Source organism: Solanum lycopersicum, chromosome 9 (genome assembly GCF_036512215.1).
Source record: "Solanum lycopersicum chromosome 9, SLM_r2.1".
NCBI lineage: Eukaryota > Viridiplantae > Streptophyta > Magnoliopsida > Solanales > Solanaceae > Solanum > Solanum lycopersicum.
Window position 1 is genome coordinate 25,669,856 of NC_090808.1, and position 25,354 is coordinate 25,695,209.

The window sequence follows — 25,354 nt, forward strand, 5'->3', positions numbered from 1 at the left end:
TCGTTCCTAAAGATGTTCAAAATCAAGATCTAATACAAACTTTGTCACATTCGGGGAGCACCCCCTAGACGTTATGGGCGTCGTCTTCCTCGAAGAGGACTAAGACTAGCCTCTTAGAATCCATCATTACATTCATAGGTTAAAAAAGGGAAAATTTAAAACTTTTAGATTAGTTCTACATTGAGATTTACTTAAATTCTTGCTTAAAAATAATATATAAAGAGAAAGCATACATAGACCCTTTGTATGAGAAGACTACATAGTCTTCTACTTTTATTTCACATACATAGTATAGGAACATAAAACCATAAGAAGTCTATAATATGTCTCATATTAAACCATATATCAACAACTTCAATTATTGGGTTTAACCCATATTCATTACAACAAAGAGCCTCATATAAGCTATACAACAATCTTCTTTAAATGAAAAGGAAAGAAGGAAGAGTCTTATACTAGAACAACACTAATAGCTTATAAAGGCATTGTCCACAGAAAGTGAGAACCTACCAAACTCGTGGAGAATATCTAAGTAGTCTTTAAAAGGCCTTTTTTAAGCTCAACGGTTGGATCCTACATTTGTAAATATAAGAGATGGGTTAGTATACACTTGTACTAAGTATGAGTATATGCACGTAAAACAATTAAAATCAATCTAAAGAGGACATTTTATTAAAGCATTCTATTTTACATAAGGAAAGCCTTATGAACAATTAAAAAAAACCATATAATCTAATACACATAACTTTAAATGAAAACTATATACAATAAAATTGAACACATAATCAAGAAATATCTATCATCAAGTTATAACATCAACAAGCATAGATAAGAGTTCATCACATTATGATAAAGTGAAATTGTTACTCATGACCCTCATTAAGTCCACTTGTGGAATGACTAAGCAAAGCCCTGTAACCTTACTTTATCAAGTATAGGTAACTAGAACCATAACTTATGTCCAACATCACATATCATAGCATTAAGAGTACATAACATCATACTTTACCAATATAGACCAAACATATATTCACAAGTGAATTCAACATCTACGTAAACATTTCTATTCCATAAAAACATCCTCCTAAGAATCCCTTCAAGACAAACTATAGAAATGTTTACGTAGAGTCCAATACCCCTACCTTGACTAAGCTAAACCTTTTAGATCATCCTAGTTAGAGTTAATTTATTACTTTCATTTTTTACCTTATGGGAACATCTTGCCTTAACCGGCATAGACCACAGGAGCTAATGTGGAATCCGGTGTCAAGTAAATCTACACCAAAAGAAGGTGGACTACTTGTCAAGGCAGTACCAAAACATGAAAATAACAACTACGTGGATCGACTAGCTAGTATTCCTATGGGGGAAACGTAGTTCAAGAACAATGAAATACAGTTAGGACCCAATTTATTCTACATGCAATGTAGTGTCCAATCTCATGAGTACATTAGTGATCCTACCTTCTCTATGTGGGAAGGGACAATCCTCACGCTAGTTCAGTTAATGCTAATCTAGAGTCCCGTATTGAAATGTCTATAAGCCCTTATTAACAATCATAGCTTAGTTTAGGTCATAGGGTCTATCCCTTATATAACCATCATCATAGCTCAATAAGAATTGTATGAGTAGTTTCCTTTCATTATAATTCATACATATGAGATTACCACATTTACATAATCACATCATGATAAGGAACATTGGTAAGTCATCACCATCTTTATAAACAATTACATCTTAGTCAACACCTAATAAACTGTAATAAAGACATTACAATTCAACATCATACAAAGCCTATCAATCTTAATATAAGGTACACTAAAATACAACATCATTGCTTAATTTCAAGTAACCATAATTGAAGTAAAGAGTTGAGATAAAAGACTTACCAAGTCTTCCCCACAAGTCATAATCTTTGGTTTTACCGTCAACCATCCAATTCAACCCATTAATGGGTATAACATAATCATACAATAGTAATTAACACAATATCTAGATCATTTGCATCATCACTATTCCAATTAACTTCAATTCATAAACTAGGCTTAGGGGAATAGGATAATCATGACTTCTTGAAGAAGTTGATCCAATACCAACAATAAATTACCCTAGGAAGTCCATGAATGAATTAGAATAGATAAAACAAGTCTAACAATTAAAACATTCTTTAATTTAATCAATTCATAAGCAAGATCCAAGATTTGGGGAATTGGGGAAAGGGACACAATCTACATGAAATTTTATAATTAACATCAATTAACCAACAATAAACACTTAATTAGTCATAGGCAATCACAATTTATCATCAATTGGAAGTATAGAAGAAAACCCATTAGAATTGGAAAACCCTTGGAATTGGTGTTTTAGAAATCAACTTTATAAGGACCCAAAGGAATACAAAGAGTGAATAAAACATACATTAATGAATATTAATCAATGAAATTGAAGTGAAATATTGGTTTTCTTCTTCAAGCTTTCTTCATCCTTCAATGGAGGATGAATAGAGAGAGAAACTAGAGAGAGGGGAGAGTTGCTGGGTTTTTATTTGGGGATTCTATTTAATTTAGTAAATTTGAAGGAAAATGTATTTTATATCAATATATATACCCCCTTTAAATACCCAAAATACCCTTCACTTAAATTTACCCTTTATTGAAGTCAAACTTGAATTCCAAAATTTAGCTTTTCATTGGGGACATGATTTTCTAAATTAATTTTCGAGAAAGTGGATTCCTCTACTTACTCACGATGCAGACTTAGGTTTTTTCAAAAATCCACCCCAGTCCGCGATGCGGACTCACTCCCCTAAGTGTAGTTTCATGCTGCCTTGTACATCTTGCTTGACAAAGTTCGGGGTGCTTTCGTGGACCCCTAGGGTTACCATTGGGGAGTTTTACCTTAAATTTTTCAATATATATACATGGTTTTACCTATTTAAAGTCACTTTACAAGTTTTAGACGTCATACACCACTCCAAAACCTTTTTGAAATCTAAGGACATTTAACTAGTTCAATTAGACTAGCTTCTAGATGTCTTCCATGTTTCTTGTCATTTTGTTTCTTAAAATTCATCAATTTTTTATATTCAATATCTATGATTTTAAAACAGTTTCCTCACCCTTACACACTCATATTAGGATTTAGATTAGGTCTTATACTTTCGGAGTGTTACAATTGATTCTTCTTGAATTCAATTATTTAGCATGAGTTATTTACATTGTGGTTGTGATGTGGATAGTAAGTAATCCTCACCCTATAATATTGAATTTTTTATGAAGTATGATAGTATGTTATTATTATTATATAATTGAAAGTAGTGTATCAAGATTATAATTAAGTGTTGAGTTAAAGGTGTACTCACATGTAAAACTGGTTTCTAAAGTGAAAGGATAGTTCTCACTTATCAATTCCTATGAGCTATTATGATGAGATGTTCACATAGGGGTCTATAAGAGACTAATGTGGTATTGTATGATAATAATTATGATTAATAAAGGGAATAAATGCGTAGTATCAAAAGGGCATGTAAATGAGATGGAGGTCTCACGTTTAGTATGTCCGACCTCCCACATGGGTTTCTTCACGTTTAGTAAGTCCGGTTTCCCATGATATGTGTTATCTCATGAGATGAAAACCTCCACATTAGTAAGTCAAGGTTTCTAGTTACAATCTTCTTGAACCTTAAGTATACGCCCACATAGTACTATAGCTTAGTGGATCCTCTAGATATCTATGTAAATTTGTTACGCCTTAGGAAAATGTTAACCGTTTCTTTTCAGTGTGGGAGTAGAACACCGGATTCCACGTTGCTCAGATGGTCTCATCTCTGTTGTTGAACTATTTTCCCTAGTGTAATAAGGTAAATTAAAAAGTCAAGAATGTAATATATTATTAGGGTTGTCTTAAAGGTTACTACATAGGCTAAGGGAAGGTTTGGGACTTTGCTTACTCATTGCATATGTGGGATCCTAAGGGATGATTCTAGTAGTTGGTTGTATGATCAAATTGTTACATTTTCTATATGTTAAGATTTATATGACCTTATGAATCAAGAATTTTTTGATCAAGTATGGAATTATGTTGTAAGTGGATTAATGTGATGCTTAGATTTTGATAAGTTTAAGCGGTTCTATTCTTGGCATTTCACAACTATTGCTTTAGGTTGCTTATGTGTTGGGTTAACATCATGTTGTGTTGACTTAAAATATTCCATATATGTGCATGCTGAGTTATTGAACATAAAGCATGGTTTTAACTAAATTATGGCTTTTCTCAAGCATTGATGATTTTATGCATAGGGAACATACTTAGTATATGTGGTTTGTACTAAGAAATATTTATTCCCTTTATCACCAACATTGTAGGTTCCGGCCATTGAGCTCCAAGAAGGCCAATTGGATAAACTTGGACTCTTTTCTCGAAGTGTTGGTAGGTCCTCTTCCAATTTATACATTCTAAATTTGAAGTTGTATTGTAATAAAGACATTATTCATTCCTTTATCATTTGAATAATGGTGTAAGCCTATATTGGCATGTTGACTTTGTATTGGCTCTGTCCAAGATTGGTAATTGTTTGGATGGTTCAATATGAGACGAAGTATTGGACTAATTATTATGTATCATATGGTATATTTCTTCATATGCGAGGAGTCTAAGTAAACTCCACATGTAGTATGCGACAAATCTATGTACACCTCACTATGTAGTTGTATATGAAAAGTTTTAATTTTCTGCACTTTTTAATGTATGAAATGTAATGACGAATCCTAAAAGGTTAGTCTTAGTCCTCCAGAAAGAACAACGACGCTGATTACCTCTAGAGGGTGCTCCCCGGGCATGACACCTAAAACCATCCACAAACTTCCCGTAGTACCCGGCTAAACCAAAGAAACTTCTAACGTCGATTGGAGTTAATTGTCTAGGACAATTCTTAATTGTCTAGGACAATTCTTAATTGTCTCTATTTTCTTTGGATCAACCTCCATACCCTCACTTGCGATAGTATGACGATGGAACACCACCCATCTAAACGGAAACTCATACTTACTATATTGGAAAATAGTTGGTGTTTCTTAAGGCATATAAAAGCAGTCGTGGCATTCCTGAGACCAATGTACATTACTAGGAACTCATAGTGACCATACCTAGTTCAAAATCCCGTTTTAGGTACATCCTCAACTCTCACCCTAAATTTGTTATTCCATGATATCAATTAAATCTTAGAAAAGTAGCATTCGCCTTGGAGTTGATCAAACAAGTCGTCAATCCAAGGGAGAGGACATTGGAGATCCCCATGGTGAAATAATACTCTGAATTAAACCTTTTCTAATAATGAGTCTTTGAGTTGGAGCTTTAACTCTTTTTTAAATCCGCCGGAGGCATTCGGTAAGAAGGGATTGAAATGGGATTCGTATCAATAAACAACTCAATACAAAATTTCCCGTTTGGGAAGAGTTTCGGGCAAGTCATCAGTAAAGACTTCCTGAAAGTCCTTCACTACAGTGACCAACTCTATAGGAGGAATTTAGAATTCCAGATCTTTGACTCTTAAAATATGGTAATGACGCCCTTTAAAAATCTTTTAACAAGCTTTTAAACAAGAGATTATAATACCTCTAGGAATTGACTTACCCCATTCCACTTTAAGACAGGTTCATTAGGACAATTGAACTTCACTACCCTTGTTGTACATTTAATGGAAGCAAAACAAACATGAAACCAATCCATTCCCAAAATAACATCAAAATCAACCATATAAAGTTTTACCAAATCCACCCATGTAACTCTATAGGACAAAGATATAGTACAACTCCTAAGGACTCTTCTAGCCATAATGGAGTCACCCGCCGGTGTTGTATCTGAAAATGGTTCAATCAAAACATCTGGTAGAACATCAAACATCTTAGATACTAGAGGAGTTACAAATTATAATGTAGCACCAAGATCAATTAAATAATAAACATCAATAGACAAGATTTGTAACATACTTTTGGCCACTTCAGGAGATTTTTGTTGCGCACTCCTACAGTGGAGAGCAAAGAAGCGGGTCATCTTTGGAGCATCGAAACTAGGACTGCTTGCTTGAGATTTACCACTCCCATTCTCTTGAGTCTTCTCATTTGAAAATCTCTAACCTTATGTCCACTCTTGCCACACCCGAAGCAATTTTTCCTCCCAACTAGACACTCACCCAATGCTTCTTACAAAACTTAGCACAACTATGTTTTTTTCTAGGTGAATTTCCACTTCTTGCCTTTTGGGACATAGGGTTAGATACCCTATCCTTCTTGCTTTAGGTAAATTGGAAGGAACTTTGTTGGAAACCCTTTTCTTGAACCTAGGTTTGTCTTGAATCTCAAGACTACCCTAGGAAGTACCTCTCTCATCATACTTGGCCCTTTTAAACTTCCTATTCTTCATATTGAGTCTAGTCTCTTTAAATTGTCGTGCATGATCATAAACTGAGAGATATCAATATTTTCATAGAGCATCGCTGAACGACACTCTTCAAATAAGTGCTCGAAAACTCCCGTTAGAAGGAGACTTATATCATCCCTAGGATTAAATACCAAGGAAGTTGCATACTTGGACAATTTAGTTAACTTCAAGGATAACTCTTGCACACTCATACCTTCATGACGAAGGTTAATGATTTCCTCCACTTTCGCCTCCCTTTTCGCCCTAGGAACAAAATGATTATTGAAAGCCCTTCTATACACCTCCCAAGGTATAAGACCCGCTCTCAAGGACCTATTATATGTCCATTGGGTGTACCATGTTTGAGCTATATCCTTGAGTTGGTAGGAAGCTAGTTTGGCCTTTTTATTCTAAGTCAACCCCATAGCATAGAGACTCTTGTAGACCTCCTTAATGAAATCTTGGGGATCTTTAATAACTTTATAGTGAATTCCCTCAAGGGGGAAGCCATGGTAATAGAATTTGATTGAGCACAATGTCACATCCGGGAAGTACCCCTATACGTAATCAGCGTCGTCGTCTTCGAATAGGACCAATACTAGCCTCTTAGCATTCATCATTACATTAATAGGTTAAAGAGTGTAGAATATTAGAACTTTTTGTATACATCTACATTATAGGGTTTGCATAGACCTCTTGTATACACATAATATATATATAGGGAGTTTACATAGACTCCTCAAATAGGAAGCTTACATAGGCTTCTACTTTTATTGCACTATATGTAAAATATAGACAATATAGTCTTAATAGGGATCTCTTATATTAAACCATCTAAGAAAATAGGAAAATATGTGAATAGCCCTTACACAAATGTATAAATGCCAATTAAGGCTTACAACATCTTGAAATAACAAGAATGAAATGATTGTCTTTAGACAATAACAATGTAACATAAGTAGAGTGAGAAAAGGCATCATCCTCAGAACTAGAGGACATACCCACACTTGGAGAAATGATCCAAGCATTCCTTGCGAATTGGTCATGAATCCTTCAATGAGCGGAACCTAAAATATTGGGGTAATAGGGAGAAATAGGGGTTATCACATCACTTGTACTAAATATGGAAACATATGCACTCACAATATGTAAATCATGTTAAAAGGGACATTTGTTCTAAACCATGCCAAGTTACTTTGAAAAGACTTAGGCCAATTCAACAACACATATAAGACAGTAAACATATATTCTTTAAGTCAATAGCATATTCAACATAAACCAACATCATCAAGTATAACCAAGTAAACATGTATAATAGTATACTCAAATCATAGCCAAAGCAACTATAACATCATGTTACAACACAAAGCATGTTCAAAAGTTTATAATATAACAACATATAAAAGACCTTCACTCATAACCCACCATCAAGTCTACAAGTGCAATGACCAAGTAAATCCCCATAACTTTGCTAAACCAAGTAAACCCAACCAAGGATCATAAGCAATGCCTACCATTACATAACAACATCAAGAGTAGTCATCATCATTTTTAGCAATAGAGACCATTACCATATTCATACATGAAACCAACACCATATAGTATCATAAAACATATAAACTCAACACATGCATTTCATTCACTTTATAAGAGAATAAGAACACAAGAACATCCTCCTAAGACTTCCCTCAAGGCCAACAGTGCAATGTATAGGTAGATACCATACCTCTACCTAGACTAAATCAAACCACCTAACTCATCTTAGTTAAAGTCCACTTTACTACTTCATGTTACTTTCAGGAACACTTTCCATAACTGACATAGACCACAAGAGCTAAATGTGGAATCCAGTGTCATGAAATCCTACACCGAAATGAGGTGGACTATTTGACAAGGTAATACTAAAACATGAACATAGCATCTAGGTGGATCCACTAGCTAGTATACCTGTGGGGGCAACATAGTTCAAGAATCAAGAGATGTGTTTTGTATCCTCTTTTTATGCTATATACATTATAGTCTCAAATCTCATCAGTACAATAGTGAACCTACCTTCTTTATGTGGGAAGAGACATTCCTCACTATTAGTTTATTTGGTGCTAAGCAAGAGTCCCTTTTGAAAAGTCAATCTTTAACAATTATAACTTAGTTTAGGTCATATGAGAATAGCTCTTTGTATAGTCGTAATAATTATCTCAATAGTAATTTCATGAGAACACCTTTCATCACAACCCTCATATGTAAGATTAGCACATTAACATCATTATATCATAATAAGGCACATCGGTACTTCATGACCAACCTTATATCATTTCATCTTAAGCATAATATCACAATCACATAATTAAGATGTTTCAATTGAATCATCATACCACACTTACTAAATCTAATTACAAGACATACTTCAATTGAACTTCATCACCACGTAAAATTAAACATAATTAAAGTAAAGGTTAAAGATATCAAGGATTACCCTATCTCCTTCAAAAGCCATCATTATGTTCTTACAATTAAAAAAGTTAATTCCTTACACTAATAGGTGTAATAACATCAATAAATAGTAATTAACACAATAATGAAGTCAATTGCATCACTACAACTTTATTAAACACTAGTTCATAACTGAGGGTTAAAGACTTGGGTCAATTTCATGACATATTCGATAAACTAGGTTAAATCATCAAGAAATAGCATACTTGAATCATAATACATCATAATATAAGAATAATAATCAAAAGAATCCATATAGAATATAATTTAGAAGATCAAATTCGTATTAGAAAGAAACATATATGAAATTATCCTTTTGAAGAACCCTTTGGGTAAAGTGAGTTAAATTTATGTCCTTAGTCAGTGTGTGAAGTTTGTTGTATTTTGGAGGTCAAACATCCAAAAATGTCCATGACGTTCAGAAGATATCCCTTAGAAAGTTCTAGTGTGTTCTCATGTGTTTGAGTGAGTTTTACGTGTTTGTTTTGTTTAAAATTTGTGTAGGATGTTCCTAAGACCTAGACTACTATGTTAAGGGTTTAATGTCTTGGTAATACCACACCTAGGACCCAGAGAGTCCCTAGAAGAGGACACCATCTCTTGGCAAGAAGTTGCCAAACAGTGACAAACGACGACCCAAGGGACCGTCAGTTTGTCAACAAACGGTCCGTCGACCAGGGGCGTTGACTGGACCTACAAGACAGGCTAGCCTGATCTTGCATGAGGATATGTCCTAACCAATGACCCCCCACCAATAGTCCGTTGATGGAAAAACGGTCCGTTGGTTGAGTCGTCTGTGAAGACTGCCGAAAGTTGTCACTTTCCTATAATGAGTTGGGGTGTTTGGTAAATTCACCCAAAGTATTTTAAGAACCTTGGAAGATATTTTAGGGTCTATTAGATATGTTAAAGTTTTCTCAGACTTCATCTCAACCACCAAAGACTATTCAAAGTTATGGTGGACCACAAAAGACACCATTAGGGGAATCTTCCAACCTTACACCAAAACGAGCAAACCTATGAACATCTTTCACTAGGTTTCTCTTGGATTCTTCCACGTGGGACACAATTCCAATGGACAATTGACTTAGAGCATCCGCTACCACATTAGCCTTGCTGGGGGTGATAGAGAACACTTATTTCACAATCTTTTAACAACTCTAACCATCTTCGTTGCTGGAGATTCAACTCCCTTGAGTGAATACGTATTGGAGACTTTTATGGTCCGTATACTCATAAAAATTACACCGTAAAGATAATACCTACATATTTTCAAGGAAAATACCACGGCCGCTGACTCAAGGTCGTCAGTCGGATAATTCTTCTTATGAACATTGAGTTACCTAGAAGAATAGGCTATATCTTTGCCATGTTGCATAAGAACACACCCCAATCTGACTCAGGATGCATCACAATAGACAACAAATCCCTTAGTACCCTCCGATAGAGTCAATACCAGAGTGGAAATAAGCCTATCCTTCAATATTTGGAATCTCTTTTCGTATGACCCCAACAACTCAAATTCCACATTCTTTTGAGTCAAGGTTTTCAAAGGGGATGCAATGGATGTGAACCGTCGACAAACCTTCCATAATAACCGTCTAGCCATAAAAAACGTCTAATATCCGTAGGATCCAAAGGTCTAGGCCAATTTTTCACCGCTTCGGTCCTTCTTGGATCAACCTCCACATCTTCACTAGAGATGATATGACCGAAAAATGCTACCGAACTCAACAAAAACTCACATTTGCTCTACCTTGCAAAAAAATTGGTGTTCCTTAAGAATTTGCAACACCACTCTCAAATGATCCATGTGTTCACCCTCATTTTTTAAATATACCAAGATGTCATCAATGAAGACAATGACAAATAAATCAAGGTATCTTTGAAACATTATATTTATTAGGTTAATAAACACCGCTGGAGCATTAGTGTGACCAAAGGACAGTACTAAGATCTCATACTGACAATATCTATTCCGAAATGTCATCGTGGGAATATCTTCACCTCTCCCCCTAAGTTGGTGATAGCCTGATCTAAAGTCAATCTTGGAAAAGTAACTCGCACCTTGGAGTTGATCAAATAAATCATCAATCCAAAGATGAGGATACTTGTTCTTAATTGTAACTTTGTTGAGTTAACTGTAATCTATACACATTCTAAGCTACCCATCCTTCCTCTTCACAAACAATACCGGATCACCCCATAGAGAAATTCTAGGCCGAATAAAGTCCTTGTCTAGTAAGTCTTTGAGTTAAGCCTTCAACTCTTTCAATTCGGCCGAAGCCATCTGATAAGGAGGAATTGAAATGGGATTTGTATTTGATAGTAAGTTAATACAAAAATTAATTTTCTGATCGGGAGGATACTAGGAAGATCATTAGGAAATACTTCTGGAACATCACTCACAAAGGGGACCGACTCAATGGGAGGAATTCGGAGTCTAAATCTTGTACTCTTACTATATGGTACACACACCCTTTATAGATCATCCTACCAGCTTTCACACATGAAATGATATGACCTCTACGAATAGAATTTCCTCCCTTTGACTCTAAAAGGGTTCATTTGGAAAGTTAAACTTCACCACCCTTGTTCTACAATCAATAGTAACAAAGCAATTTGCAACCAATCCATACCCAATATCACATCAAAATCGACCATAACAAGTTCTACTAACTCCAGATGTGTAACTCTATTGGGCAACATTATAGGACAATTTCCATATACTCTCTTAGCAACAACCGACTCACCCACCAGGGTAGTCACCATAAAAGATTCATTCAAGATATCGGGCAAAATGTCAAACTTTTAGATACTAGAGAAGTAACAAATGACAAGGTAGCACCGGGATCAAGTAAAGCATATACATCAATAGAAAAGACTTTCAACATATCGGTCACCACATCGGGAGAAGTATCTTGCTAACCTATAGAGAGGAGAGCATTAAAATCGGATCTTCTTAGGAGGATAATCATTTGAACGTCTAGCTTGTTCACACCAATTGTATTGCCCTTCAAATTAGGGAAATCTGTCACCTTGTGACCCATATTTCCACAACTAAAACAATTGCCCATTCCAACTAAGCATTTACCAAAGTGATCTTTCCCATACTTGCTACAAGTAGGCTTTGTATTAGGTGAGTTTCCACTCTTTCCCTTTTTGGACTTAGGTTTAGGAACCTTATCATCACGAGCCTTAGGTAACTTAGAAGGAACTTGATTAGAGAACCTCTTATTGAAACTTAGACTTGTCTAGAATGTCAGGCTACCTTTTGAAGAACCACCATCGAAAGACCTTGCCCTATTGGCATCTCTACTCTTCCTCTTAACCCTAGTCTCTTCCACTTGTTGAGCATGAAACATTAGATGAGAAATGTTCATATTATCATGGAAAATAGCCGAACGGCATTCTTCTTTCAAATCATTCGGCACTCTCATCACAAAGCGGTATATTTCATCTCTAGGGTCGGAAACCAAAGATGGAGCATACCTTGACAAATTTAGTTAATTTCAAAGAGTAGTCAAATACACTCATACTTCCTTGATGAAGGTTGATGAACTCATCCACTTTGTCTTCCCTCTTCTCTCTAAGAAAGAACCAATCAAGAAAATCCTTCTTGGAAATCTCCCATGTCACCGTTCAACCCCTTAGAGATCTATTGTCTCTCCATTGGATGTACCAAGTTTGGGCTACATCTTTGAGTTAGTAAGTGGCTAAATCGGCCTTCTCACTAGTAGTCAACCCCATCTTATAGATATTCATGCAGATTTCATTAATGAACTCTTGAGGGCATTCCTCAACTATGGACCATATAAATAAGAAGGATTCGACCTAGAGCAATCCCTCAAACGGGTGGCCATGGTGCTAACTTGTTGGTTTCCTCGGGGTACCACCTCCTAATTAAATTGGGTCGTCATAGCTTGTGCCTGAGTAGTGACGGCTTGTGATTGGATTTTGATGGCTTGTACAATCTTGATAAAATCTTCCCTTATGTCCCCATCCACCATGGGAGGAGGAGCAACCGAAACTTGATCACCCAAAACAACTTCTTCTAGTGGAGGCACTTGGTTGTCCTGTGCTCCCGCGTTAGCAATGGCTTCCTCGACCCTTATTGCAGCTTATCTTCGAGTATACATACCTATAACCACCATTCAAGGTTTAGGTGAAAGCAAACATAAAGTTGACCCTAGAGGCACGAGTTAGGATTACAAGGAAATGAGAGTTTCCTAAGCATCACATAGTTCCTCAGTCATAAGTGTGGCGCACTTCATAATTATGAAGACTAATCTACATAGACGTGGTTTACTGAGACATCAATCTTAAAGGTATTCAACCTCATGCTCTGATACCAAGTTTATCACATCCGGGGAGCACCCCTAACGTAACCGGCGTCGGCTTCCTCTTTGAGGACTAAGACTAGCATTTTAGCATAAATCATTGCATTCATAGGTTAAAAATGCCGAATATTTAAAATATTTTATTCTACATTGAGGTTTACATAGACCTTTACATAGACATAGTATATTCATATTGAGTATATATAGACCCTTTGTATAAGAAGATTACATAATTTTCTACTTTTATTTCAAATACATGGTATAAGATAGTCTCATAAGAAGTCTAGAACATTTTTTCATATAAACCATCTAGATAAGTGTATCACAATTTGGGTATAGCCCTTACATAAACAATTATAGTCACATATAGGCTTTACAATTATCATACCAAAATGAATGAGAATAAACAAAGTTATCTTTAAGACTAAACAACATCCAATAGGTAGACAATCGCATCGTCCTCGGAAAGTAAGGACCTACCGAACATGGAAGATAAGAATAAAAGTAGTCTTCAAAGCGTTCTCTAATATCAACGGTTAGATCCTCCATTTGTGGTAAACATCAAACATGGGTTAGTACACACTTGTACTATGTATGGGTAGATGCACATAAAATAAGTGAAATAAAGCTAAAGAGGACATTTGATCAAACCATGCTAAAGTACTTTGAGAAGCCTTATGACAATTAAGAACCCATATAAGCCAATAATCAAATAGTCCATAAATCAAAACCATGTACGACACATTACCAACATCAACAAGTAATAGTCAAGTCAGCATGTACAAAAGTTCATAAAATCATAATATAGGCAAAACCATTACTCATAACCCACAATTCAGCCTACAAGTGCAATGACCAAGCAAAGCCCCATAACATTAGTTAATCAAGTAAGCCAAACAAAGGATCACAAATAACTCCTATCCTAACATAACATGGCATCAATAATAACCATCATAATATTTAGTAAAATAAACCAATAGCATGTTCATGAATGCAACTAACCTCATATAGGATCATCAACATGTACAATCAACATCTTCATAGAATATACATTATAAGAACACAAGAACAACCTCCTAAGGATTCCCTCAAGGCAAACTAGTGCAAGCTATAGGTAGAGTCCCATACCCCTACCTAAGTTAAGTCAAACCTCTCAAGTTACCCTAGTTAGTGCATAGTCCATTTCTTCATTTTACTTTTGGCAACACTTGCCTTAAACGACATAGACCACAAGAGCTAAGTTGGAATTTGGTGTTTTAAAACCTTACACCGATGGAAGTGGTCTACTGGCTAATGTAGAGACAAACATAAACATAGATTTTTAGGTGGATCCACTAGCTAGTCTTGATATGGTGGCAACATAGTTCTAGAACTAGGAGATATGTATTGAACCCTCTCTATGCCTATGGCATTGGAGCCTCATCTCATGGGAATCCATTGGGTAATTATCCCTCATAGGGGAGTTAACACCTCATATGGAACTATAGGGTGAATCTTCCTCTATGGGAAGTCAATACCTCCCATTGTCAAGTTCAGTCGGTGAAAAGCTAAGTCCCTTTTGAAATGTCTTTTTTTAAAAACAATCATCACTTAGTTTAGGTCATAGGTTCCATCCTTTGTATAATCATAGTCATTTAGATCAATAGATATTACATGAGAATATCCTCTCATGGCAAACCTCAACAGTGAGATTAGCATATCATCATCATCATTTCATAACAAGGCACAGAGGAAAGTCATCACAAACCTTATATCATTTCATCTTAATCATAATCTCACAATAACAAAGTCAAGACATTTCAATTCAACATCATACCAACACCTATATAGGCTATTCACAAGGTATACTTCAATTGAACTACATCACCAATCACATGCCATCATACTTTAAGTAATGATTATCATCTTCAAGACTTACCAAAACTCCTTCAAAATCCATCATGATGGTATTATCATAAACCAACCTATTATATCCAATAATAGGTGTAGAAATATCAAACCATAGTAATTAACACATAAAGTAGGTCAATTGCATCATCATTATCCCAAATTAACATAAATTCATAACCTAGGGTTAGGGGAATTAGGTATCATCATGAATTTATGCAGAAATAGATTGAATCCAAACATACATAACCAAAGTCAATTCATACATGAATTAGAATAGATAAAACAAGTCTAATAATTAAATCATTCTTCAGTTACCATCAATTTAGACCAAGATCTTATATTTGGGGAAATTGGGGTAGGGAACATGATCAATATTAAATTTAATAAATTAACATAAATTAATCAACAATCTGTACTCAATTAGTAATAGGAAATCACAATTTATCATCAATTTGAAGTTTAGAATAAACCCAATAGAATTGGAAAATCCAATGGTATTGGGTATCTTCAAAATCAACTTTGAGAGGACCTCTTGGGTTAAAGGAATCCCAATAGTGAAAAACCCATACCTTATTGAAGATCAATCCACGAAATTAAAGTGAAATCCTAGAAATTTACCTTCTTCTTCAAGTTTTATTCCTTATTCACTGGAGGAATTGGTCAGAGAGAGAGTAGAGAGAGGTGAGAGCTTTTGGATTTTTTTTGGTAATTGAGTTTGGGTGAGTGAAAATGACTCTAAAATGACCCTTACGCTATAGTAAATAACCTACTAAATTTTCCAAAACACCACTCACTTAAATGTGTCATTTTGTGAAGTTAAAATGTCAAAAATACGATTTAACCGGATCCGGGAAGGGCTCTGTGTCATGGGGAGAACACGCATTTGATTTCACAAAAATAATTTGAGGCAATGAGGTCCGTGTGGGCTGCACGTCGCACAGTAGCCCACTGATTCTTAAATTTCGCAGACTTCTTAGGCAGGCTGCCCACCCATGTTGGGTCCTACTCCATGGCCCTTGGGGTGGTCCGTGGGGCATCTATATTGATTGTTTAGACCCTATATACTACATTCTACCTAATCAAAGTCTTTTTAAAAGTTTTAGACTTCATTTGAACCTCTAAACCCATCCCCAAACCTAGCGATGTCAATTTATTCAACTAAGCTAGTTTCCTGACGTTATGGACGTTCTTTGACATCTTGGCTCTAGAACTTCTTGGATGACTTATATACATTATTTTAGGTCTTAAAAAGTATTTAAACCTTTAAACACTCATGTTAGGATCTATACTAGGTCTTGACTTTTCAGAGTGTTACATGCTCTAATATGCTACTACAGATGTTGACTTGACTTTACTTGAGAATGTTGGTCTTGTATTGTTTATAGTCTTGTCTTGATGAGTATTTGTCGATTGGTTCATATATGCTCTTAAAAATTCCTAACGACTTTTAAAATTAAATTAGCATGGTTTTGAATATATGTCCCTTTAAGTATGGTTTCAATGTTTTATGTGGATATGTTTCCATGCGTAGTTAAAGTGGAGTACTAACCCATATCGCTAAGTTTTCTACAAATATGTAGGTTCCGTCCATTGAATTCCTAGAAGGCCAATTGAAGAAAACTTGGAGTCTTTTCTCCAAGTGTTAGTAGGTCCTTATGTTCGAGGATGTTACCTATTTCTACATTCTAGATTTGAAGTTTTATCGTCATAAAGACATTGTTCTTTCCTTTATAATTTGGATATTGATATAAGAATATATTGGCATGTTGATTTTGCATTGTCTATGTCCAAGATATTTACTCGCTTTAGATGGTTCAATATGAGAAGTAGTATTAGACTAATTCTTATGTACTTTTCCCACTACAAGAAAAACATCCTGTAAGGAATGAAAATATAGTCCCTCATGATCTAAACCTGGTCCCAAATGTAAATTTGAGACCAAAAAATGTTGTTCCCCACCCGCCGCAACCGCCTTCGTCACTATAGATCTTCTGCAACAAAAACGAAATATTTGTCCTTAAATGGTTGTTGAGACGAGAAAAAATATAGTCGTTAAATCTTTTTTGAGATTACATATCTAGTATCAAATAGACTTGGAAAAATCTATTGTTAGGTCGTTAAATCTTTATAGGGACCATGAACACCTGGTCATAGTAATTGTTATAGACGAGAACAACCTGTTCTATGATTAGCTTTTGCGACGATATTATCATGGTCATTGAATAGTTTTAGAGATGAGGATTACCTGGTCCTTGATTATGTATAGAGACAAGATTGATCTGTTCCTTTATTCATTATAGAAAACAAGAAATATTTCTAGGTGTAGATTATTCAGTAGAGACGAGATACACTTCTAGGCCTAGATTATTCTTTAGAGACGAGATATTTCTTGTCCTAGATTGTCCTTCAATGGTCCTAGATTAATAGATGTGACAATAAAATATATTCTTCAACAAATACTAAATCTGTACTAAAACTTCCGATTCACTAAGAATATAATAGGAGACAGAAACAAGTTGATACAGATTAAGAGTTCGATTAATCAAAAATTGGTCCACGTGCTATGATGTTTGTTTCATTGCGTTTTTTTAAAAAAACTTAGCCAACATCTGAGTTAGACTATATACTATCAAGTTTTTCATAATGTTCTTAGTAAACTAATAACAAGCTTGGTCCATTTCTTCTAAAGCTTGTTTCTTAACTTGACACTTCTACCTTCAAAATCTGCAAGTTCAAAATTTTTAAAAAAGATAAATAACTATTGGTATACATATCAAATTTATACAAGAATTAAATAGATCGCTTACCCAAAAAGTTGTTAGAACTTCACCAGGTGTTATCTAGAGATATCTACAAAAGCTGCGGACCATAAGAAAAATCAATTAGAAAATTATTGAGATACATTTAAACAGAATACAAATACTATTTCTGTGGAGAAAATTTAACATTAAAGCAGCTGTCCAAAAATAGTGCAGTGCTGAATTTAACAAATAGAGAAAATAATTTATGTGCAGTTGTGCAGAAAATTTTAATTAATGAAGTAAGAAATAGCATTTCTAGATGAAGGTCTTTCTAGTTTAAAGTACACTTATGTGTAGTTGTGAAGAAAATTATTGAATCTTAGTCACTTATTCTCGGAGAGAAATCAAACTGAGACCCATGACTAGATGAAGCTCTTTCTACTTTTGAGTACAATGCTACATCTAATCTTATATAATAATCAAGCAAAAGATGCAAATTCCATCAGCAGCCAAATATGCCTAATCGATGAAGTACACAATCAGCAATAGCCAAAAACAATATATAAACAAAGATGACATAAATGAGAGTTCCCACATGAACAAGCATGGCACTCACACCAATCCATTCTAGTGGTTGAAATAGGAACTTAGAGTTCAAAATGTCAACCAAAATGAAGAAAAACCAGAATACTCTAACGAGGGTGCTCCTATGGTTACACATCATATGTGAAGTGGAGAGTAATTCCTAAAACTAAAAGAGCTATGCCCATGGTAATTCAATGCAAAAGTCAGGACTAGTGATCTTTCATATGAATAAGGACATGTAAAAAATGAGCTCCAAGCACCATAGAGAAAATGATAGAAATTGAGCTCAAATCTAAGTGTAACTTTGGCAACTTTTTTTCCAGCTGCGTAAACACATAGATTGATGCATTTCACACAAATAGACAAAGAATTGAAGTATCAGCTTCGGGGAATCTAAAACATCAAACCAATTTCACAGCTTCAAAACCAAATATTATACAATTAGGAACTATGGCCAAAAATACTTGTGAAGAATCCCAGACAGCAGTATACAAACAAGTCAGCTATCCAACATTGAATCTTCGGTCATAACATCAAGCTACTAAACAATACATACATTCTGGAAACATATAGCAACTAGCGGACATGAAATCAGTTTCTACTTTCTAAGGGTTGTATCTATACTTGTGTTTGATAGAGATTAGCTAGTTCTATTTAAGCTCGTAGACAATGAGAACAAGAAAACTAGTACAGATGAAGGTGGATTCAACAATTCTTGGTACTATCTTCTAGCGGGAAAAGACTAGATACCATCACTTTTTTCTAGAATTAGTCATAGAAGCAATGACTATATGCAAATCAACAAAATAAACTAAAAAGTCTAGTATCATGGTGCTTACTTGGTCATTAGAAAAAAAATAGTGGTCATTCAGTTGAAACGGGAGATGTTTTAGGTTGGACATGTGATTGTTGAGTTGCAAATAATTACTTCATTTTCATTATTTCTTTCATTGCATCTTCCAAGGTAGACACGCGATGGTTCAAAGATTTGTTTCCTCATTCAAAGATTTATTTTCTTCATTCAAGTATTTGTTATCCTCTCGAGTGAACATAGCTCAGACAATTATTCAAGTTCCGTCTTTCAAGTCTTTCGCCTTTACACTACAACCAAAGCCAAATATATGGCTACGAGTTTGAGGTCCACAACATTTTTCAACAATCTCTATGCTAGGTAGAGATTGATCGGCTTGAACCATTTCTTTGAGTTGTTCCTAAAAGTTATATAAAAAAAATTTCTATCCGAACACAACAATTTCAACTAATAAATTTATTTAATTTATCTAACGCACATGCTTTTCCATTGCTTCAATTTCAACAAGCTAGTTATCTTTCTTACGCATCTCAAAGAAAATAGTCTCCAAATCGGTGAGTTTCCATCTTTCCCACCCTTTACATCAAAGTCAAACATGTAAATTAACACAAACCTCATAAATATTTCATTTATGAAATAGTTTTACGCTGGTACCTTTGGAAAAATAATCTCTCGAATAGTCTTACTACCAATATGATGAAGCATCTTCAACTTAGCTCGATTTGCTGTATTCCTGGTGCTTCTTGCCTAAATAAAAATTTTCTTGCCTAAATAAAAATTTGTCTTAGTTTGTAGCTTTTATTATGTTTGAATAGAAATAAACTAGAAGATTTTCCAAAAGAAACTAATGCAATATATACTCATGTTCGCCATATACAAGAGTATGAGTTCTTTGTCAAGTCCAACTAGAAATCCATCATAATGAGAATTCAGTTATCCTTCAATGTTGCTGTTGCAACAATGCTGTCCTTACTACTTTGATCTTAAGAACTGACAGCAAAATTCTCCCAGATATATACAACACTCATTGATACAAACAGAGAAATATATTGAGAATACCAAAGAATGTTTTCTTTTTAAAAAAAGCAACTTCTTAAAATGTCTTCTCAACAACACTAATCTTGAGAATAGTATTTACATCATCATGGACTATATATGACGTGCACTTCAGTAATTAATGGAAGGATATAAATGGATGTTCAATAATAAGAAAGTTATAGATGTGAAAGTGTTGCAGCAATTTTTGAGCTAGACAGGAATCTTACTAAGCAGTTCTGTGTGTTTGAAGCTGCTCCTTAGGTATGAACATATATTCCTACTTATTTCTAGTTTGTCATTTTTGGTGAATGAGGAATATGTTATTAATTTATTAACATGCTATTTTCACTCGTAATGGTTAAACATTTATTAACATTACGAAATGCAAGGCACTCAAAAGTTGCAAGGTACAGGGCATAGAAACTTTGTAACTTTACAAATAGAATTCTTCCTATTATAAAAATGAAACGACGGGAAAAGAAAAGAAAAACTCATGATTCACTGTACCAAGAATGGGAAGTGGTCAGCTCCAGAGATCGAGTGACTCATGGAGCAGTGTATACCAAGCGGATATAGATCCAAAAACAATTTCTAGTAGACCATGGCTACTTTTTCAGTTAAGGAATTAGAATATATACTTCCAAATTACAATAACTGATGTAAATATTATTTTTGATAATAAGATGGAAAGTATTTGATGTTTCAAATTTTAATATCCTACTTAACATTGTACTTGACAAGTCTGTACAAGATATTGTTAACTGAAAAGATGGAATACATTTGATGATCAATAAAAGAGTGCTTTTACCATGAATCAACAAAGATAAAGGGACTGAGGCAACTCACGAAAGTAGAAAATAGTACTTTCGAGTTCAAACAGTTTTCAATACTTTCACTGTGTTCCACTCTATTGGTGCTGGGGCACTTTTTTGTTAGAGAGGCTAAATAAAGAAGCAACATATCAGTTGCTGGAAAGGCTAAATTGTTCCCTTTTTTTGTTTTAAACCCGTCTCTTTTGAGGCAATAAGTTGCTCATTTAAATGATCAGATATGTTTCTTTTCTAGATTGTTTAGAAGTTGGCATACACTTATTTAGTCAAGTAAGTTTGATCTTTAATTCAATCCATCTAATGTGTTCATCATTTATTAAAGAAAGTCAATAACTACATTATAGTAGATTACCCAGCAGTTCATCATCTTTTCACGATCATTAGTGTAGGAGTCAAATGGCAAATGTATGACGCAAGTGTTAAAGTTTGTTTCCTGCTAACATATTGACATAACAACCATGAATAACGAAAATGAGCAAACTGAAGAAAATTAGAGAAGAACACCATATGCAAATCAACATATTTAGATTTATTTCTCAGCATATTGAAGGTTTTCTTTGAGATATTTATTAGCTTTTAACTCACGCTTTCTTTATTGTCACTCTTTTATAATTATTTTCTTCGACAATATGAATAGTTGACGACTTGATGTGATTTTTTTAAGCCAGCAGTTTCTTGTTGACTGGACATGACATAAATGACAATTCAAATTGACTTATTTGTTGATCTCTATCTTTAGTTAATTGCTAAAATACTCCAAAGTCAAGTAAATAGTGATGTTAACTGTTGTGTAGATTAACGACCTGTAGCACATTAATAAAAGATGACAATTCCTTAACTCGATTAGACTCCAATACAAAGAATCTTCATGTTGTACAGTCAAAAACTAATTCATCAAGACTCATATACCCATTTATACATGGATAGTTTTTGTCCATTAAAGAATAGAAACCATGAAGGAGAGAAGGGGAGAAGAAGAGAAGAAAGAAGAAGAAGAACATGGGAGGACATTGCGAAGAAGATGACCTATGTTGCTTGTATAAGAAAACCTCTTAGGATAAGGGACGAAGTTCACAATTCATTTTACTGAAAATACTGTATGCTCTATATGATCAGATTATCACTTAGATCAAACATGTTAAGACTCAAGCATGATTCATTGGTTAAGACAATCAGTGTAATGACAAAAATAACTATTTACTTCTCAATCGTTGAAATAAAGCTTAGTGATATCTTATTTAATTAAATGGTTAAAGACTTCAAATACAATTGAATCAGTGATGTTAATATATTTGCTGATTCACAACCCGTAAAACATTAATGAAAGAAAGTGACTACTTACTTTGTAGCATATACAAAATAATAAAGAAAGTGACTACTTACTTTGTAGCATATACAAAATAATCACGTCTATTATTACAAGTCGATCAAGACTCTATTGTAAAGAATCTTTGTATTGTATGATCAAAATCTAATCAAATAAGAATCATATATTCCTTCAATACAAGGGACTTTCGTGTCCATTGAACAAGAGATTCATGAAACAGAGAGGAAAAGAGGAAGGTGTCCTCGTATTTATTTTTCTAAAAGGTACTTTCTATTATGGGTATGTGATTCTATGAACACATATACTACAAACGTGAATAAACTTAAAAACAATTAAACTTTAGAATCCGGACTCAATAATATAAAACAAAATGATAGGGCAAAGTTGAGCGGCAGATTAGTAAAGCTTAAGAAGAAGAAGAAACATCATACTCACAATTCGTAGTTGAGAGAGGGAAACAAAGAAGTTTCTGTTCCGAATATTTACAGAGGATTTGAGGCAGATCCTAATAATCGTAGGTAGATAGATGTTGATTAAAAAAAGATGCTCTTGTTTAGTTGAGCAAAAGATCAGTAAACATAAAGAAGAAAAAGAAAAGGCAACATACCTTACATTCGAAGTTGTGAAAAGGAAATAAATATTTTGTTGCTGAGGATACGTAGAGAGGATTTGTGGCAGAGCTAAATAACACTAGGTCGCTGTTAATCAAGATGAAAAGGAGACAATTTTGTTGAGTTGAGAGTGAATGTTCATCAGTAAACAGGAAGAAGAAGAGACACCACACAATAGATTAACAGTTCAGAATGTTGCTGCTGAGAATACCATAAGAGGAATTGAGGCAGAGGTGAATAGCCCTGGTAAGGCAAAGTTGTGACCAATGGATTTTGAGATAAAAAAAATTTCCGCCTACTTTTCAGAGTTATTATTTTTTGGGTTTTTGTAAATTTTTTATCAATTTTTGGCGCTCCCACTATGTATTTCAAATATAATTGGAACGAGTCATTAGTTTTCTTAGGGACGAGATTTTTTACCTTCTCAATAACATGTACCTTTTAGGATCAAGATATAATTTTGTCTCAATATGTATAATTTTTGGGACGAGATTATTACCCCGTCCCTACATGTTGGTCTTAACAGAACCTTTTTCTTGTAGTGTCTGTTGTCGAATTGAGAAGCCTATGCATGTTTCATATGTGAGGATTCTATGTGAACTCCACATGTAGTATGCGAGAGGTCTATGTAAACCTCCCTATATAGCTATATACGAAAAGTTTTAATTTTTTTGCACTTTTTAGCCTATTAAATGTAATGATGAATGCTAAGACGCTAGTATTAGTCCTTGTTACGTCTAGGGGGTGCTCCCCCATTCGTGATAGATTTGAAGTAGATAAAGCAACATTGGTAGGAGAAGATTCAATTTACTATGCTATGGAGAAAGAGAAACTCATTAGAGATAGACTTAAGACAACCCAGAATCACCAAAAGTTTTATGCATATGCAAGGACAAGGAAACTAAAGTTCCAAGTTGATGATTAGGTGTTCTTCAAAATGTCACCTATGAAAGGGGTGATAATATTTGGAAAGAAAGGGATGTTGAGTCGTTGATAAGTAGGCCCTCAATTGATTTTGGAAAGGGTTTTTAATGTGGTTTATAAAATAAAGTTGCCAGCAGAATAATTTGTAGTGCATTATGTTTTCCGCAATTTACTATTGAAGAACTATATTTGTGATCCAACATCTTTAGTGACATTAGAGAGTTTGGCTATCAAAAATTTTATTTTCTATGAGGACGTACCACTAAGATTCACTATTGTCAGGTTAGATAGTTGAGAAACAAAGAAGTTGCTTCAGTCAAGGTTTTGTGGAGGAGCCAGTCTATAGAAGGAGCTACTTGGAAGAAGAAGCAGACATGAAGTCCAAGTGTTCTCATCTACTTGCTTCCGATCACACTCCGTCATGAGGAATTATTTCCTCTTATATTTTGAAGTCATTCATGCGAGAATTTAGCCTTACTATCATGTTTCTTCAATTTGTACATGCATTTTTAGCGTATTTGAATGTTCTTGAAACTTTGTTTCAGTGAAAAATCATCCATCCGTGTTTAGTGGTTGGGTTGAGTTTTCGTTCGAGGATGAATGATCTCAAGGGGGAGATATTGTATATAACGTCCCTAAAATAAAATAAGTGAAACTAGAGCTTCCATCTGTATCATGAGTTAATTATGTATAAAAATGGATAACAATGATGTTTTGAGGCAGTGTCTAAGTTTTGGTGATGTTTGGAGGTTTAACATCCATGACATTAAAAAGATGTGCCTTGGAATATGCTTGTGTGTCCTTGTATGTTCTTGCAAGTTTTATGTGTTTGTTTTAGTTAAAAATGATGTGAGGGGACACTAGGACCTATATTAAAAAGTATATGAGTTTAACTTCTAGTTTTTACTCCACCTAGGACTACAAGTGATCCTAGAAGAGGACCCAAGACTTGGAAAACTGCCAAAATTGCCTCAATCGACGCCCCTTACCGACGAATCGTACGCTGAATGACGACCCTTTGTTGAGGGCATAGATCCACCTTTAGTGGTTGGAGATCAACCCTAATGTGAAAAGCCTCTGAACCAATCGACTCACTAGCAGTACGGGCCATCGTTAACTAACGCCCCATATCTAGGGGTCCGTCGATGGTCAATGTAAAGCTGCAGGAAATTCTTCCAAGGCTTGGGGTTTTTTGGTAAATTCACACCATGCATTTGGTAAACCATGGATGATTATTTTAGGATCATTAGGGTATTTTAAGTTGTTTGAAAGTCCTATACCTAGACAAGACTTTATTTTCAAATATTCGAAACCCTCCCTCAAGAAAGAACTCTCTCAAACTCCATAGAA

At 34.7% G+C, this 25,354-nt stretch overlaps 1 long non-coding RNA gene across 1 annotated transcript; it reads right to left on the minus strand.

Annotated features, from left to right (window-relative positions):
* Positions 1-17,603: 17,603 nt before the first annotated feature.
* Positions 17,604-23,377, minus strand: LOC104649155 (uncharacterized). Its single transcript, XR_743115.4, has 4 exons — positions 23,077-23,377; positions 22,905-22,974; positions 17,945-17,996; positions 17,604-17,861 (listed from the first exon to the last, which is right to left on the minus strand). It is a non-coding gene; the product is annotated as an uncharacterized lncRNA (long non-coding RNA).
* Between the last annotated feature and the right edge of the window lie 1,977 nt (positions 23,378-25,354).